Source organism: Dipodomys merriami, unplaced genomic scaffold (assembly GCF_024711535.1).
Source record: "Dipodomys merriami isolate MVZ:Mamm:240054 unplaced genomic scaffold, mDipMer1.0.p SCAF_1, whole genome shotgun sequence".
In the NCBI taxonomy this organism is placed as follows: domain Eukaryota; kingdom Metazoa; phylum Chordata; class Mammalia; order Rodentia; family Heteromyidae; genus Dipodomys; species Dipodomys merriami.
This window is the reverse complement of record NW_027202270.1, coordinates 82,457,549-82,474,883: the sequence shown is the minus strand read 5'-3', so window position 1 is coordinate 82,474,883 and position 17,335 is coordinate 82,457,549.

Here is a 17,335-nt window from a genome sequence, read left to right as displayed (position 1 = left end):
GAAAACCAGAAATTTTTTTAGGGTTAGGGAGAGATGTGGGTAAAAAATAGGAATAGATTGGTGTGGAGAAGCACAGGGAGATTTAACTATGTCTTAATCTCAATGCAGGAAATAGGTTGGGTAGGATGTAAGTAGAGAGAGAGAGAAAAAGAAGAAAGGGAAAGGGAAATGAAAAGAGACCAGAAAAAATAGAAACATAAAAATTAATATAGTTATGGATATTGAAAGACCATCTATTTTGAGAGGAATTTGAATATATTTAGAAAACAGGAAGGAGATAGAGGAGATGTGAAAAACTTAAAAAAATGCTTAAAATATTATATAGGTATAAAGAGGTAGTACTGCTATTAAGGAATGTAAGTCTCAGAGGTTTTGGATTGAGTAATAAATTTGTGGATTAAGTGTGTACACAATGGGGGATAGGGTCTACTAGTTAACTATGGGTTTATCTGAGGATGTGCAGGACAAGAGTTAAGTCACATACAGAAGAACAAAAGAGAAGAAAAGGTTAAAAGGATAAGAAAGGGAGAAAAAAAGATCAGAAGTTCAGTAGAGCTAGACAAAAAAACAAAAAGATAATTAAGAAAGAAAGAAAAAGAGAAAGAAGACAGGAAAAGAAAGGAAAATGCACATTCACGTATTCCTAAAATAAAAATTATAAGAGGGAAAAAAAAAGTTCCTGGAAAACAATTATTTTTTCAAAAAGGCAAAAATTAAAGATTAATAAAAGTTTTAGAAAAGGAAAAAAAATTTTTTATATATATAAGGTACCAAAAAAAGAAAAAAAGAAAGAAAAAAGAAAAGAAGAATAAAAAAAAGTTCTTTGATTTTTTTTTTGATTTTTTTTGGAGGGGTGGGAAGAATCCTGTATCTCCCTTTTGTCTTTAACCAGCCTCTTCTTGGAGCCTCTGGTCAGCTTGAGGTCCTGTGGCTTGATTGGTTTCTTAAGTCAGTTTGTTTGAACAGGCAGAAAAATGCTCTGCTTTACCCAAGATTTTGAGATCCCCTCCCAGGTTAGGTTAATGGGAGGGTGATCTGCTTTGAGAATCACAAACAAGGGGTGATGAGGCTAGGTTCTGGTAGAGTTGAGGCCTTTCAACAAACAGTAGCTTTTCCCTGGGGCTATTTTGTGAAAAACTCACAGAGCCCAGCCTGGAGCCATTCTCAGTGTTTCTGTTTTTCAATTGATTGTGGAGGCTGCTAGAGGGAGGGGCAGCCTCTGGCTCTGGTTACCCAGTGAGGAAAGCCACTCCAATGGCTGGTGCCTGAGCTGGGTGACTTTTCCCTGGATGGAGCTGAGTCTGGCAGGTCACTTCGCTGTTAAGTTCTTGTGACCTGCTAAATGACTTGTTTTATTCCAAGGCCTGAGTTGGAGCTAGCAGCTCCTCTGAGCTTTGTTGGCATCCAAGATGGAGATCACTGGTGCTAGTGGGGGAGGGGTGGCCTTCCCTCCTCTGCTCCCTGAGAAGGAGTGAGGACGTCGGGCTTTTACTCACGCCTAGTCTTGGATCCTGGGTCGTCTCTGGTCTGCAAACTGCAGGATGAAGATGTCCGCTCCTTGTCAGTTCTTGCTGGTGTTGAGTAGAATCCTCTCGCCCGCTGCGTCTGGCTCCTTAGTCCAGGACTCTCTGTGTGAGCGCTAAGGTATGGCGGCGGCTGCGGTCGCTGCTGCGACCCTTCCGCCGCTGAGGCGGCTGCTGGCAGGCGCTCAGATGTGTCTCCTTGTCTTGACTTCCCCTCTCTTGTCTAACTCTCTGTCCTGTGATGGCACACTTGGTGTAATTCTCTGGCTTAGGACTGTTCACTGGAACTCTAAAACTGCTTTCTATGGGAGAGCTTGTTCAGATTCCAGCTTCTCCTCTGCCACCTTCCCGGAACTCCTGTGTGACTAGTCTTAAATCCTGTAACTTTTGTTTTCCCAATACACTTCAATTCAGCTTCTGTTTTACTATGGAATCCATGCTAACACAAGTAAAGTTACCTCATTTCCTCTACCTTTAGCATTCTCTTTCAGTGTTTTAGCCATACTTCTTTATATTCTTTTTCATTAGTATATATTAATTGTATATTACTATATTCCATGTATTAAATATGGAATGTCATATTTTTACATATAAGTGACCTACATTGATCAATTTATTCCTATATTGGCATCATATCCCTCCTCTCACCTTCTGCTGCTCCCTTTCCTATTCTCCAATTGTATGCCATCTGTCCCTAACTTCCTCCTTCTGTCCCCTCCCTCCCTCCCTCCCTCCCTCCCTCCCTCCCTTCCTTCCTTCCTTCCTTCTCTCTCTCATAATCTCCATACATAAGAAAAACAGGCAACACTTCCTTTGGAAAGCAGGCTGATTTTATGTGACAATAATTTTCAGTTCTATCTATTTTTCTACAAAAAATATGATTTAATTCTTTTATATGGTTGAGTAGTATGTCAGTGTATGTATATACATACATATATACAATATATATGAATATATAAGCACATACATATATGTGTGCATACACACATGTGTATGCATATAAATACACATATACCTGTGTATCATATACACATGCACACATGTATATGCATAACACATGTATACATATACATAAAATATATGCATGAATAGATAAAAACATATACATCTATGCACACACATGCACACATCTATGTGTATGTACATATAAGTGTATATACATGTACACATACGTATATACATATATATATATATATATATGTATATATACAGCTCTGTAATGCACATATATACATACATAATACATACGTAGCAATTACTTAATCAATGTATGGATAAACATATATATATATATATATATATATATATAATATCAGCACTGAAGTTGGTAAGGTACTTGGCTCTTGGGAACAGTGTTTCAGTGAACATGGGTATCCAGGCATTTCTACTGTATACTGACTTTCTTCCTTTATTCCCACACATAGGAATGGTAGCGTTAGACCGTGTGGTTTTTCTATTTTAATATTTTCAGGACATCAATACTGAATGGACTTTTCCCCTAGATTTTCACTAGCAATTGTTGCTAATTCTCTGAATGATGTCCATTCTGGCTGGGATAAGATGGGATCTCAATATAGTTTTTAGTTGCATTTCTCAACAGTTTATTGGTGTCCAACATTTTTGATGTATTTAATGGAGGTTTGTGATTATTTTTTTCCTTTAACATGAAGTTTATTTTTTGCCTTTGCCAAGAAGCAAACCTACTGAAAATTAAAATATAAAAATAAATACAATTTACATTAATGAACACTGCACTCAAAGCAAAAATTACAAAAATGATGTATATAAATCAACTCCATCAGTAGCAAAAAAAAGTGTCTGGCACTCTTGTAAAAAGTTGATTTATAAGAAGACATTAAAAAACTGTAAAACACACACTTCTATCTTCAGGACCACATTCGGTTTCTTATCCTTAACCTAATAAGCTATTGTTTTAGCTAACTTGTATTACTACACCCAACACTTTTAATGTCTGTCTTTCCTAAACAAAGAGGCCTGAATGGAAAAGCTATAGCCTGAGTCTCAAAATGATAAAGCATGGTTTATCACATTAAAAAGATAAAGCATGGTATATGTGATTCTTTTTTTGAGAACAGTCAGTTCATTTAATTTGTCCATCTGTTTATTGGATTGTTTACTCTTTTCATGTTTAATGTTTTTTAGTTCTTTATGTTCTTAATATTAATCTCCTGGTAGGGGAGTATTGGAAAGGTATGTTTCTATGTGTAGGCCATCTTTCCTTTCTGTTTGTTGTTCCTTTTGCTCTGCACAACTTAATCAATTTAATGCAGTCCAATTTTTAATTTCTTGCTACTTCTATTTTATGAGGTTTTCTCCTGTACCAAAGTTATTTCTATACTTACATCTTGAAGCATTTCCCCTATGTTTTCCTCAAGCAAATTCAATGTTTTAGCAATAATACCTGATTCATTTTCAGTGGATTTTATACAGAATTAAAGATAAGGATTTGCTTTTAGTCTTCTATATATGGATATACAGTCCCCTCAGGGGAAAAAAAAATCAAGACTACCTTTTCTACACGAAGGCTTTCGGAAACTTAGTTCAGAATCAGATGGCTGAAGCTGTGTGGGTTTATTTCTGTTACCTTTCTATTCCAATGATATATGTGGAGGTTAGGTGTTGTCTACATATTGTCATGGTGCTTTGTCACATTGGTTCTGTAGTAAAATTTGAAGTATTATGCTATATAACATTACCCTATAGGTTTTTCACATATAGATTTTACTATATTTGGTTTTGATTATTTTAACACTATTTTTTAGGAATTTTATGGTAAACAGATGTTGAATGTTGTTGAATGGCTTATTTTTTTTAATCTATGGGGATCCATGTAATCTTTGTCCTTTATTCTGTTCATGTGCGATATTTTATGGTTATTGTTTTGTATATTTTAAATCATCCTTGGGATTCCTAGAATGAAATTTGATCACATTATATAATATCATTAATTTGCAAACTTTAACATGCTAAATTTTGCCTACAAGTATTTTATTTTATTAAGATCCCTGTTGATTGATAAAAACTGAGATCTAGATTGATGCTATTATCCTAATCACTGATATTTAGCTTTACTGTGAAGAGAATCTGCACAGATGAATTCATCCATCCACAGAACCACCAAATATAAGGCAGATATTTGTACAAAATGAGAAGGAATTATCTTCAGGCAGATTACACTATGGAACAGGTAATGAGACCATGAGAGAAATAGATACTCAGAGCTTTATAAAAACAAACAAACAAAAAAAGAAGTTGGATGAGATACAGCAAGCAAAGCATAAAATCATGAGGCAAGCCCAGGGTAGCTGTCCATGGTTTTGATGGTCTTCTTAAAGTATTTGGGTTTTATAGAAAAACAGTCTGAAAGTTTGAAGGATTATAAGTGATAGAGCCTCAAATAATTTGTTTTTTAGAATATTCAGACTTATCTTAAGACAAAAGATATGATAGATGGCACATAAAAGGTAAATGCCAAAAATAGGACCATTCCAACAATGAGGGAAAGAAATAATATTACTTTGAAATTGACTACTTCCATAAAACAGGAAAGTAGGTATATTTAAGACATAGTTTGAAAATAAAAACAAACCAAAAATTCAACAAATATACTACATATGAGCTAGGCACCCAGTGACTCATGCCTGTATCCATGAGGTTCTTATCCTTGATTAACCACCAATAACAAAGCTGGAAGTGGAGGGGTAGTCAAGTGGTAGGGTTGCAAGGATTGGTAGATATGCATATATAAGTATATACATGTATTATATACATGTATATAAGCATAGGCATTATGTAAATACATATATAATAGATAATAAATTTATATAAAATGAAAAGCAAACCAATAATGACTACATATATTTTCTGATGGGGAGTGTTAAAGTGGAAATTGTTAGCATATTAAAGATAATATTGCACTAAAATGGATGTGATTAGCTAGGAAGTATAGCAATATAGGGGTAAATATAATTAACACCTATTGAATATAATTGTTGGGTTCTAGAGAGAGTGCTAAGCACTTTATGTGACTTATTAAATTATCACAAAATCTTTGAGGAATAGTAACTTACTATAGCCTATTTGGAGAAGCAAAAGCCTGGATTTTGAAAGGTTGTATAGCTCTCCGGTAAACACAAGGTTATTCATGATAAAGGCTGTTTTGAAATGTATACAGCCAAATCCAAAGCTCATAAGCTTAACTATTGAGACTGCTGCCCAGGGGGAAATAAGGGTACTTTGGCCTAAGCCCTAAACACATTCATTCCTAAAGCCTGTAGTAGAAGAACAGCCTATTCAAAATGAATGTAAGTATAAATAAAACAGTCCTTATATTATGAAGGCAAAAGAGTCAGGAAATGAATGTTTCAATATGGAGAATCTGGTTATTCTTGAATGACCAGAAATGACTTGAAAATATTTACCATCCAAATTTTTAAAAAATCATAATTAAATTTTACATCACCAGTTACTACTGATCTTTCTAAGCCTATAAGTGCATGTAGCATCCAGAAAAAATAATATAATATTACATTTTCAATGTTATATCTGTGACTTAATGATCAATGTGAAAAAAATTAGCACAAAACTGGGAGAGTATGAGGGAAAGAGACACAGAAATAGTTTGAGAAAGTTAATTATTCAGGAAAGGAGGGAGAAGAAAGAGAACGCATAATTTGGAGCTATGAAGGGAGAAAAATGCTGGTCTTTTACGTATGGATGGAGGTTAATCTATGTGCCGTCTTTCCCAGGTAATTGTGTATTATCCTGGGAAGTGGTGTCACACTCTCATCGGCCTTGGCTTTTGATAAACATAATGCACAACAATGGCTAAGTGCTAGAGCACCTTCTTAGCACTTAAGTCTCAAGAAACTTTTGTGATACTGTGGATGTAGATTGACGTAAGGTAGAAGTAGAAAAGAAAGCAGATTGAAACATTACAGAATTTATAGAATTCTCCTGTTTTAAATATGTCATTTGTTTAATGATGAAAACCTTTTTCAATCAACCAGATGTATTAGCTTGATTTATCCCATGACATCTACACAAAAAGACAAATTAGGACAATCATCAGACATCCAGCCTCTATCTAGAGCCAACCAGAAACTTTTCAGAATAAAAATGCCAAAGGTGAGATAACTTTTATTTAAAATCCTAATGGATTATGGTGTGATTAGCCTGCATAACCCCTCAATTGCCATGGGTAAGTCTAGTACTATTGAATAGACTCAGTTACTCAAAGTAGCAGAGCAGTTGGTAAATCCGCCTGTACTTGGTACAGAGGTTTTCTTTCCTATGCCCACCTCAAAACTGGAAAACTTTTGAATAACTGGAATAATAGTTTAACAATAACTTGATTCATAGTTTACATGGGCACAAATTATATCTAAATTGTCTCCTGAGGAGTTCCAAAAGAACCAATGTCTATTTCTAAGTTGTGTGAATACCAGACAAAGCAGTTTATCCTCAACCTGAGAAAAGGCAGGGAGATACTCAGATATTAACTGGATTTATTTCCCAACCTACACTCTGTATGTGTCATATGAATTGTCTAGTAGAAATTAATTGTTTAGTGATTCCATTTATCATATTACCTTCATTTCAATAAATCATAGTCCCATGCTGAATATAAATATTTTAAACAAATTACACCTCTTCTAGACATACCTCCAAATGAAACAAATCCATACAGTTGGTTTGATCCTCAGAAGAAGAGGTGGAGGCCATAGCCACAAATTCTATTTATCATATGTTTCCATGTAACACACAACACAAAGAAGTTATTGGTTTAAACAATTACATATTCATTTATTATCTCCATCTTCATGGGTAAAATATCTGGATGCAGATTACCATTGTGATACTCCTCAGGGCTTCTCATGAATCTGGAAGAGCAGTATCTGCAAGACCAACCAATCTGAGCCTTAACTTAGAAACACTTTGCTTCCAAAGTCATGCATGTGATTGATAACAGGAGTCAGTCCTCACTCTGATTGATCAGAAGAGCTCATCAACTCTTTGTTTGAGGACTGGGCTGACATTGTTTTTCATATGATCTCTCATATGACAGCAACACTGTCCATGATAGGCCAGCTTTCTTCAGATGAATGAGAAAGAGAAGGTAAGAGATGGCAAGCACGAAAAGATGAATCTTTTTTGTGAGCCAGACTCATAAGGGTTACACCAATACTTTAGTCAAATGCCAATCCTTAGAAGAAAAATCACTAGGTCCTTGTAAAGCAAAGTAGATGAGAAGTACAAAGTTATAAATGCCCTACAAAGAGATGAGCTTTATTAGGGCCATTTTAGAGACTGTTAATATAATCTGTACTTGGCCTACTATAATTAATCACCCTTCCACTTCAAATGTATTTATATCAACCAAAGACTTACTTCATCAAAGCCTTATCTAATAATAGCACCAACTCATAATTTTCAATCTTACCATCATTTGTAAATAAAATGTTCCTTAGGTCATGGGCCATAGTGTCATAGTGCCATAAATTCAACAATAAATCAGTCTACTCATATATAAAAATGAATAGACAAATTATAGCCCTTACATAGTAAAATCAAATTCTTTGAAAGCATTCATATTTAAAAGACGGTTACAAGCAAATCTTTGTGAGATAACAATTGCTGAGAATACATATTGCCTTGTATTCTATTCTTAGTGCATGTACACACACATATACATATATACATACATTCATACATACATATACACAAAGATATTCAGCTGAAATGCAAGGAAAATAGATCATGATAGAAATTCTAAAATCTAGTCAGGCCTTGGTTGGCAGCTCCTTCTAGCTTTCTCAAGTCTGAGAATAATTGAATCTCATCTTTGCTTCTTCACACTGAGATTTGTACTGTATCCTTTGAGTCCCACTTTATTTTCAGTGAGTGTGTTTATGTCCATGTAGTGTTCTCTGTATATTTCTATCAGTAAGATCTTTAAGTTGCAAGAACATCTTGTCATGTTTTTGTCTCTGTGTTAATAACTCTTTTGCTGATATAATCACTCAAAACCTTTGTAGGCTTCCTGTCATATCACTGCAGTTTACTCAACTAGACAGAAATGTAAAAAAAATCATTCATTTCTTTGAAATAACTCTATCTCTATTTTTTATTCCTGTGGAAGAAGTTGAAGGGCAAGACCATTAAGTCTCAGTATAAGTATACTAAAGCTGCTATAACAAAAGACAACACTGGAAATTAGTGTATAGTTTTTGGGCTGTTTAAGGATGGGCAAGTGTTTTATTTTCCCAACCTATGAAAGTGTAAATTGAACAAGGAAATTAACAACTTATTAAGGACAGAGGAACTAAAACAACACTTAAAGTTATATGGTGTTGGTCTGCTAAGGATGACATAACATGCCACAGACTAGGTAAATATAAATTTACTTTAATATACCTGGAAAAATTAAGGTTTATTTACTCAGTTTTGGAAGCTGGAAGACCAGGTGCCAGAACATTTTCTTTCTTCCAGGACAACTTGCTCTGGATTGCAGATAGTCAGTGCTTCACTTTGTTTTCATTGAGTCTTCCCTTCCTCTATGTCAGAGCTCTGCGTAAAGGAACAACAGGTATATTGTATGAGATTCTACTTTAGGACTTTATTTTACCATAGAAATGACTTTCAAAGACCTAGTTTCTAAAGCAGTTTTGGGGTTTTAGGATTTCAGTTCATAAACCATGAGGTGAACAGCTTAGCCCATTACAATTTCTTACACTTCATATCTGATTCAGTGGTTGTAAAGCACAGACCACACTTATACTTGTTTCAATTATATTCATTTGACAAAATTGTACATTGAACTATGATTTTCTAGCTTGCTGAAGGTTCCTTACATTTTCTTATTTTCTAACTTAAACTTCAATTGAAAGCAATTCCTTAATATCTTAATATTGACAATATATGCATGTGGTCAAGCATCTTTATGCAACACTAATATGTCAAGTACAATTAGATCTGCTGGGTCACCTGGACTCAATGGGAGATGAGCTTACCCAGCCATGTAGACTGGCTGCTCTTGGTTCCTTTTCTCAGGGTTTTTTTCACAACTACAATCTTTTTTAGTGCCAAGATTTGGAAGTTGAATATTACTTAAAAGCCTATTTAGTAGAAGCTAAAATTCCCAGTTTTTCTCTTGCTACAGTTTCTGGTTTCATTCCATTGTGGTACAAAAGATGTTTATATGATTTCAATCTAACCAAATTTGCTAAGATGTGTTCTGTGACCTACCTACTTAGAATATTCTTGCCTGAAAATTTCTCTCTCTCTCTCGTTCTCTCTCTCTCTCTCTCTCTCTCTCTCTCTCTCTCTCTCTCTCTCTCTCTCTCTCTCTCTCTCTCTCTCTCTCTCTCTTTCTCCACACCCCCTCCCACACACTTCATTATCCTAAGGAACTGAGTTCATGCTTATAATCCCAACAACCAGAATGTAAGAGTATAACTAATTTGGGTCAGTCTAGAATACACAGGATATTCCTGTCATAACTCCATAAGCTGACACTGTGGCTTGGTTTTGGGTGCCAAAATGCATAAGGTCTAAAGTTGGATCCATTATGTTAAAACAATTTTTTACAAAGAGACCTTAGCAAATGAAGAGCAGACAAAATCCAATCTATGCAAGCCAGAGGTACCAAGAACAACAGAATGGAAATCAGTGGAAGGGAATACAGAAATAACAAAAGGAAATTATTAAAAATCAATATATATACATTACTTTGATATATATATATATATATATATATATATATATATATATATATATATATATATACACACACATTCAAGGGAAATCGTGAAAACACAAATTGCAAGTATCCAAATTTACAGAAACTGTGAAACACTATGAGAATATCATAAGTAACTCACATTTCACTTCTTAGAAGAATTATACTATGTTGGAAATGAACTATACAATTTGGGGGAAAGGGGAGAAGGGGAGAAAAACCTGGGATAATATGAGGGAGGGTCTGACAGTGTTCAAAAGAAATGTACTCAACACTTGACTTATGTAAGTATAATCCCTCTGTACTTCACCTTTACAATAAAAAGTGTTTAAATAATTATATTAAAGACAGAAATTAGCAAAAAAGAACTCATTTAACAGCAATAGATAACCTTAGCTCTTAGGAGGCACAGATTAGAAAGTCACAATTCAAGGTCAGTCCAAACACACATGTTCATGAGAGTCCATCTCAACTAATGTCTGGGCATAGTGACACACACTTGCTGGCTAGTCACTGTATCATCCCCAGCAACAAAGGAAAGCACAAGGAGAAGAATCAAAGCCCAGGCTAATCTGAACATAAGGAAAACACTTGTAGGGGCTGGAGGCATGGCTCAAGGTGTTGAGAGCCTGCTTAGCAAATGTGCGTAAGGCCTTTTGTTCAATCCTCATTACTAAGAACAACCACAAAAAGTTCCTTATGTATTGAAACTGAGTATGTAGTAAAAACAATCCAAGAAGAGGATGATAACTTAACCAATAAATTCTATGAAATGTTTCAAAATAAATAATAACAATTCTAGACACTCTTCCATAGTTTGTGGAAATGTGCTTTATGACTCTGAGTCTGGAATTCAGTGTCTCATGCACTCACTTGGTTCAAGACTGGTATTGTACCACTTGAGCCACAACTTCTGTTTGTTCTTTTTGCTGGTTGTTTGGAGTGAGTCTCATGCATTTGTCTGGGCTACCTCTTAATATTTTTAAATCACAGCCTTCTGAGTAGATAACATTGTAGACATGAGCCACCAGTAGCATTCTTATTCATTTGAAGTCAATGATATTTTGTTAACAAAAGTAGGCAGTTACTTATAAAAAAGTCTGCCTATAAGCAATATATGAAATATATTTGAATGTATATACATATTATATGTATGATTATATGTGTATATTCATGATCATCTATTCTAAAGCTTCTAACCAAATTATCGAAATCCATATCTAACAATTTCAAAATTAACATCCTTGACTCAATTGGTTTCCTTGACTCAATTGGTTTCACTCTAGGAATAAAAAGGTAGTCTAATGTTTGAAAATAAATCAATGTTTACATCTAAACAAAAGCATAGAATCATCTTAATGTAAATGGAAAGTGTATTTGACACATTCAGGAACAATTTCTGAGAAAACTAAATAATCTGAAAATAGTAGATACTTCCTAACTCTGATATTGGTAACATATGGAAATGTCCATCAGATATCATATTTAGTAATTATGGACAAAATCATTCTCAGACTGAGAACAAGAAAGAGATGTATACTCTCATTTATTCACTATCCTTTTTCACTATTGCAGGAATGCATTAGAAGAAATCAAATGAGCCATGGCTCACTCTTGTTAATCTTAGTTACTGTGAGGCTGATGTTTGAGATTGCTGTACAAAGCCAGCTGGGACAAGAGAGTTGGTGATACTTCTAAATCCATTTAACCACTAAAGAGCTGAAAGTGGAACAATGGATCAAGTTGTAGACCGCTAGCCTCAAACACAAAAGCTCAGGGGCCTTAGGACTGGCACAGAAAGAATGAAAGAAAAATAGGAAAGTAAGAATTGTAAATTATGGAATCAACTAGAAATCAAATATTACAATATCTAAAAATGAAATAAAAGTAATATGAGACCTCAGCAAATTTGTATGACACACATTAATAATAAAAATTAATCATAGTTTTATATCTTGGCAAAGAGTATAAGATGTTAACATGAAATACAGGTAAACCAAATATATATATATATATATATTTATATATTTATATATATATATATATATATATATATATATATATATATATCTCCGTGTTTCAAAAGACATGTCACTGTTAGTGAATCAATTCTGAAAAGTCATGTTTGGATTCAATGTGATACCAAATGGGTCCCTAACAAAATTTTGCTTGTGTGGAAATATATGAGCTAATTCAAATCTTTTATATAAATGGAAAGACTAGTCACAGTCTAAATATATTTGGGACAAGAGAAAGATGATTATCAGAGTTATTTAATGCTGTAGATATAGATATATTGGCTATTTGCCTAAATAGAGTAAAATTAATACTAGATATCAGTTCCCATATATACACTTTCTTATATTTGGTCAAATCATTTTAAAAAGATTTAAAGGCAATTTAATGTATAAAGGAAAGGTTTTTTCTCCCCCTAGAAATTATGTTGGAACATTTGCCTCTCTTTACAAAAACATTAAGCTTTTATCCAAAGTTTATAACATATTTAAAAGTTAACTCATAATGGGCCATGATGTAAATTTAAATACCAAATCTAAGCCCTAAATCTTCTAAAAGAAAGCATGTGTAAAACTACATATGCATTGGGTTACAAGACACAATAAGCCAAGCAGAATGTAAGGAAGAAGAAAAATAATGGAAATAAAAAAGTATGTATAGCCCAGATCCCTTACAAAAGCAAGTTATACAGAATGTATTAAAAATTAATAGAAGCCAGGCCGTGTGGCTTATGCCTGCAATCCTACCTACTCAGGAGGCTGAGATCTGAGGACAAAGATAGGAAGGCAGCCCAGACAAGAAAGTATATAAGAACTCTAATTTCCAATTAACCACCGAAAAAGCTGGAAATAGAGCTCTGGCTCAAGAGATGGAGTGCTAGCCTTGAGTAAAGAACTGAGGGATAGCACTTAGTCACCCAGTTCATGACCCAGGACTGGCATCGTGTGCACACACACATGCATACACACGCATATGAACATTTGCATTCACATGTGCACGCAAAAGAATTAATGGAGAAAGAAAGAGAAAGGATTCTTATTAAGCTTTAATATGAATAACAAGGATTTGCATATAAGGGATTGAAAGTGCAAAGGAACACACTCATGCATCTTTAAAGATAATTCAGTAGTTTCTGATAAATTTGACTACATGTATTATAGCCCTGGTCTTGGTAACATCTTACTAGGTGTGTATCAGAGTGTATTTTTGTGCATACTTGCATTGGAATATAGTTACTAAAGGCTCAGTGGATATTAGCTGAAATGTCTGTAATAGCTACGAAAATGGACATAGTCTAACAAGTTCATCAAAAACCAATGCATAAGTTAATGAGATTATGAGATATGCATATAATGGAATACTTAAAAACAATTCAATTTCAGAGGAAGGATTAGTTAATTGGTTCTTTTAGGTTTAAGGCCTATTTTTATGAAGTATTTTTGAAATACAGATACATGCTTTTAATTTTTATATTGTCATGACTGTCCTCAACCTTCAAAGAAAGGTTAACAGACATTATCCTAATCCTCAAATATTATACAACATTATGACTTGTAAACCTAAAACACTGATACTAGATTATTTTCCTTCTATTATAACCATGTGTTAATGTTCCTTTACCTGCACGACAGGAAATGCCTTTTGATTAGAAGAATGAAATCCATGGACAATGAAGGTTGATCATGAATGTATGGAATTTATTCAAAGGAGAAGAGGGATTTGGGGGGGGCGGGGTGTTGGTTGTGGGGCTTGAACTCTGGGCCTGGGTGCTGTTCTTCAGCTCTTTAGCTGAAGACTAGCACTTTACCACTTCAGCCACAGTGTCACTTTCAGTTTTCTCTTGGTTAATAGTAGATAAGACTCTCATGGACTTTCCAGCCCAGACTGGCTGGATACCGTGATACTCATGAACAACCAGCACCCTGCCAAGAGGAATTTTTAATGAATAATTTTATTGTTATTGTAAAGGTGATGTAAAGAGGGATTGCAGTTACATAAGTCAGGTAAAGAGTACCTTTCTCTTTGAACAGTGTGATCCCTTCCCTAACTTGCTCCCTATTTTCCCTGCCATCCTCCTACAAGTCTTGTAGTTAATATCCAACATAGTGTCTAGTGAGTATCAGTGCTGCATTTGTTCACCCTTTGTCCCACACTTTCTGTATCCTCCTTACCCTTCTGAAGACAAAAAAGCTAACAAACAAGACAAAAGGTTAAAAAAAGCAACAACAACAACCTCATTTCCATTTCTTGGAGTTCATTTCAATAAATATTATTTTATAGCACATACCTATTGAGCCTTTATGATCCTTAAGGAGAGATCTTAATAGATGCTTTTCAGTTAAGTGTCTAAGTCTTAGATTTGTTGTTGTTGTTTTGTTTTGTTTTTTGTTTTGGTCAGTCGTGGGGCCTGAACTCTGGGCCTGGACGCTGTCCCTCAGCTCTTCAGCTCAAGGCTAGTGCTCTACCACTTAAGCCACAACACTACTTTCAGCCTTTTTCTGCTTATGTGGTGCTGAGGAATCCAACCCAGGGCCACATGCATGCCAGGCAAGCACTCTACCTACCATTGAGCCACCTTCCCAGCCCCAGTCTTAGGTTTTTTTTAATCTGTATACCTTTGGGTATTTATTATTTATGGTATTTGGAGTCTTCTACATTTGTACAGATGTATGTGTCCTTGTTAAAATATGCAATATACTATTGCATATAAATATATAGGACATATATTAATTCTATATTTTCATATTAATTTTTGTTAAAATTTAAGTATATGTATATCTTTACTGAAATTTATATAAAATAAGACAATTATGAAAATTTAAGAGGCTAGAAAGATATATGGATGGAAAAATCCTTATCAGGTGATTCTGTAATCTTGCAGCATTTAATTTCTTGACTAGAGAGTTACTTATGTAATCATTTGTGAAACATTTCTAAATATCTGCCATATTTTATTTGGAAAATTCTTACTTAATTTCTGAAACATTGTATAATTTAGAGTCTCAAATTTGAGAGTTATAGCTCCTTGGAACTATTGGGAGAAAAGTGTGTGTGTGTGTGTGTGTGTGTGTGTGTGTGTGTGTGTATGCATGTGTGTGTTATCAGTTCTGTTAGCAGTGATAGATCTGTCATGTTTTCTATTTCTTCTTGAGGTCCATTTTTAGGTTTGGAAATGCTTTTTTCTCTGGAGTACACATATAAATAATTTAAATTATTAAGAGAAAATTCTTTATAGAAATCTCTAGTGAATAGCAATTGTCTTAAATTCAGTGTTAATTTTTTTCATAAATTGTTTTGCTATAACATACTTTATTATATGAAATGCACAGTAAAATATAAGATAATATTTCAAGACATTAAGTGGACTGGACAATTTCCTATCAATTTGATTTAGAAATAAGACATTGTTATGTATTTTTAAGGAACTCTTCCCTACCACTAGGAGTTTGTTCTTAATCATCAGGGCAAAGAAAATCCTGAATTTTATATGAATTATTTGTCATATTAGTTTTATATGTTTTTGTTTTTCAAAAATTAATTGATTTTCCTTGCCAAAGTATATATATACATATATGTATATATAATTACTCTATGCATAATTTTGAGATTTGTCAATTCTCCAATTATTTATGAACTTGTCCCATGTATTATACTATATGTATATATATATATAATTATAAAATGCATTTAATGAGATTTACTATAAATTATCATAAAGCTTTTTGAAGTCTCATTAACTATTTGGACTTTAAAGTGAAAGAATATGATTCCATTTTTAAATAGAAGGAATTGCTTTAGCAATTACTAATTTTCAGTCCAATATTTAAATCTACTCCAAACTTGCACCAATGTATTCAACACAGATCTTTCTCTGATTGCCATTATTTTACATAGAAGTGTATGGTAATTTTAAGGTGATTTTGTTTTCTGACAAATAGTGATTGAATTGTGAGTGTATTGTTGAATGAAAAGCATTCCATTAATATAGGATAGCATTCGATACATCTTAAAAGAGTATCTCAGACACAAGATTACAGGAGCTAAAAAGAAGATATCACATCATGCCTGTAAATAAAAAATGAGACTTCACTAAAGAAACTGAAATTACTATTGCATACCTTTCCTGCTTGCATATTATTTTGCTGCCAGAGGAATCATTACCTTGGAAGAATGTAGACTGCAGTCATCCTTTTTCCAGTTGTGTAAACCTTCCAGGATAATCTGAACAAACCAGCTAGGTTTTTTATTTATAAACTCTGACCCATTTTATAAGTAGATGGAATTTACCAAACAGAAAGTCAGTAAGAGCTCAGTATTATTTATCAATTTACAGCTCTAATAACTCCATTCCTGTGCAAGCCTACTCCTTCTACACTATCCACACAAGGATAGGATCTTCTTTCACAAATAGCTCACCATTTTGAACTAAAAGCAAAGCCTAAGTTGTTTGACCAAAGAGGGCCTGCTTTAATTGAAAGTATTTAATGACTTTATTTTCATTAATTAAGTTGCATGAGTAAATATAATGTTCTATAAGACTCTGATAGAAGAATCTTTACATATGAAAATGGTGCCTAACTGTCTTACCTGAGTTTTAAAGAAGAATAATTTAGGTGGTAAAAAGTAATATATGCATGTTTTATGAATAATTATAATTATGAACAATTGTAATTTCCTTTCAGTATTTAGGGATCTTGTTTCTGTTGTGTTGAGTAAGAACTTCCATCATATCATGGAAATTTGTAAACTAAATTTATTAGTTAAAGTCAATGGGTTTTTTTGTCAAATATTTTACCAAAGTGTCTTTCAAAAAGGATCATTGAAGGTGGGCACCAGTGGCTCACAACTGTAACCCTAGCTACTCAAGGAGCTGAGATATGAGGATTGCAGTTCAAAGCCATCTCTGGCAGGAAATCTGTGAGACTGTTATCTCAGAAAACCACTCAGAGAACCAGAAGTGATGATGTGGCAGAATTGAAGTGGTAGAGTGCTTGTCTTGAGTTAAGAGCTGAGAACAGAACCAGGCCCAGAGTTC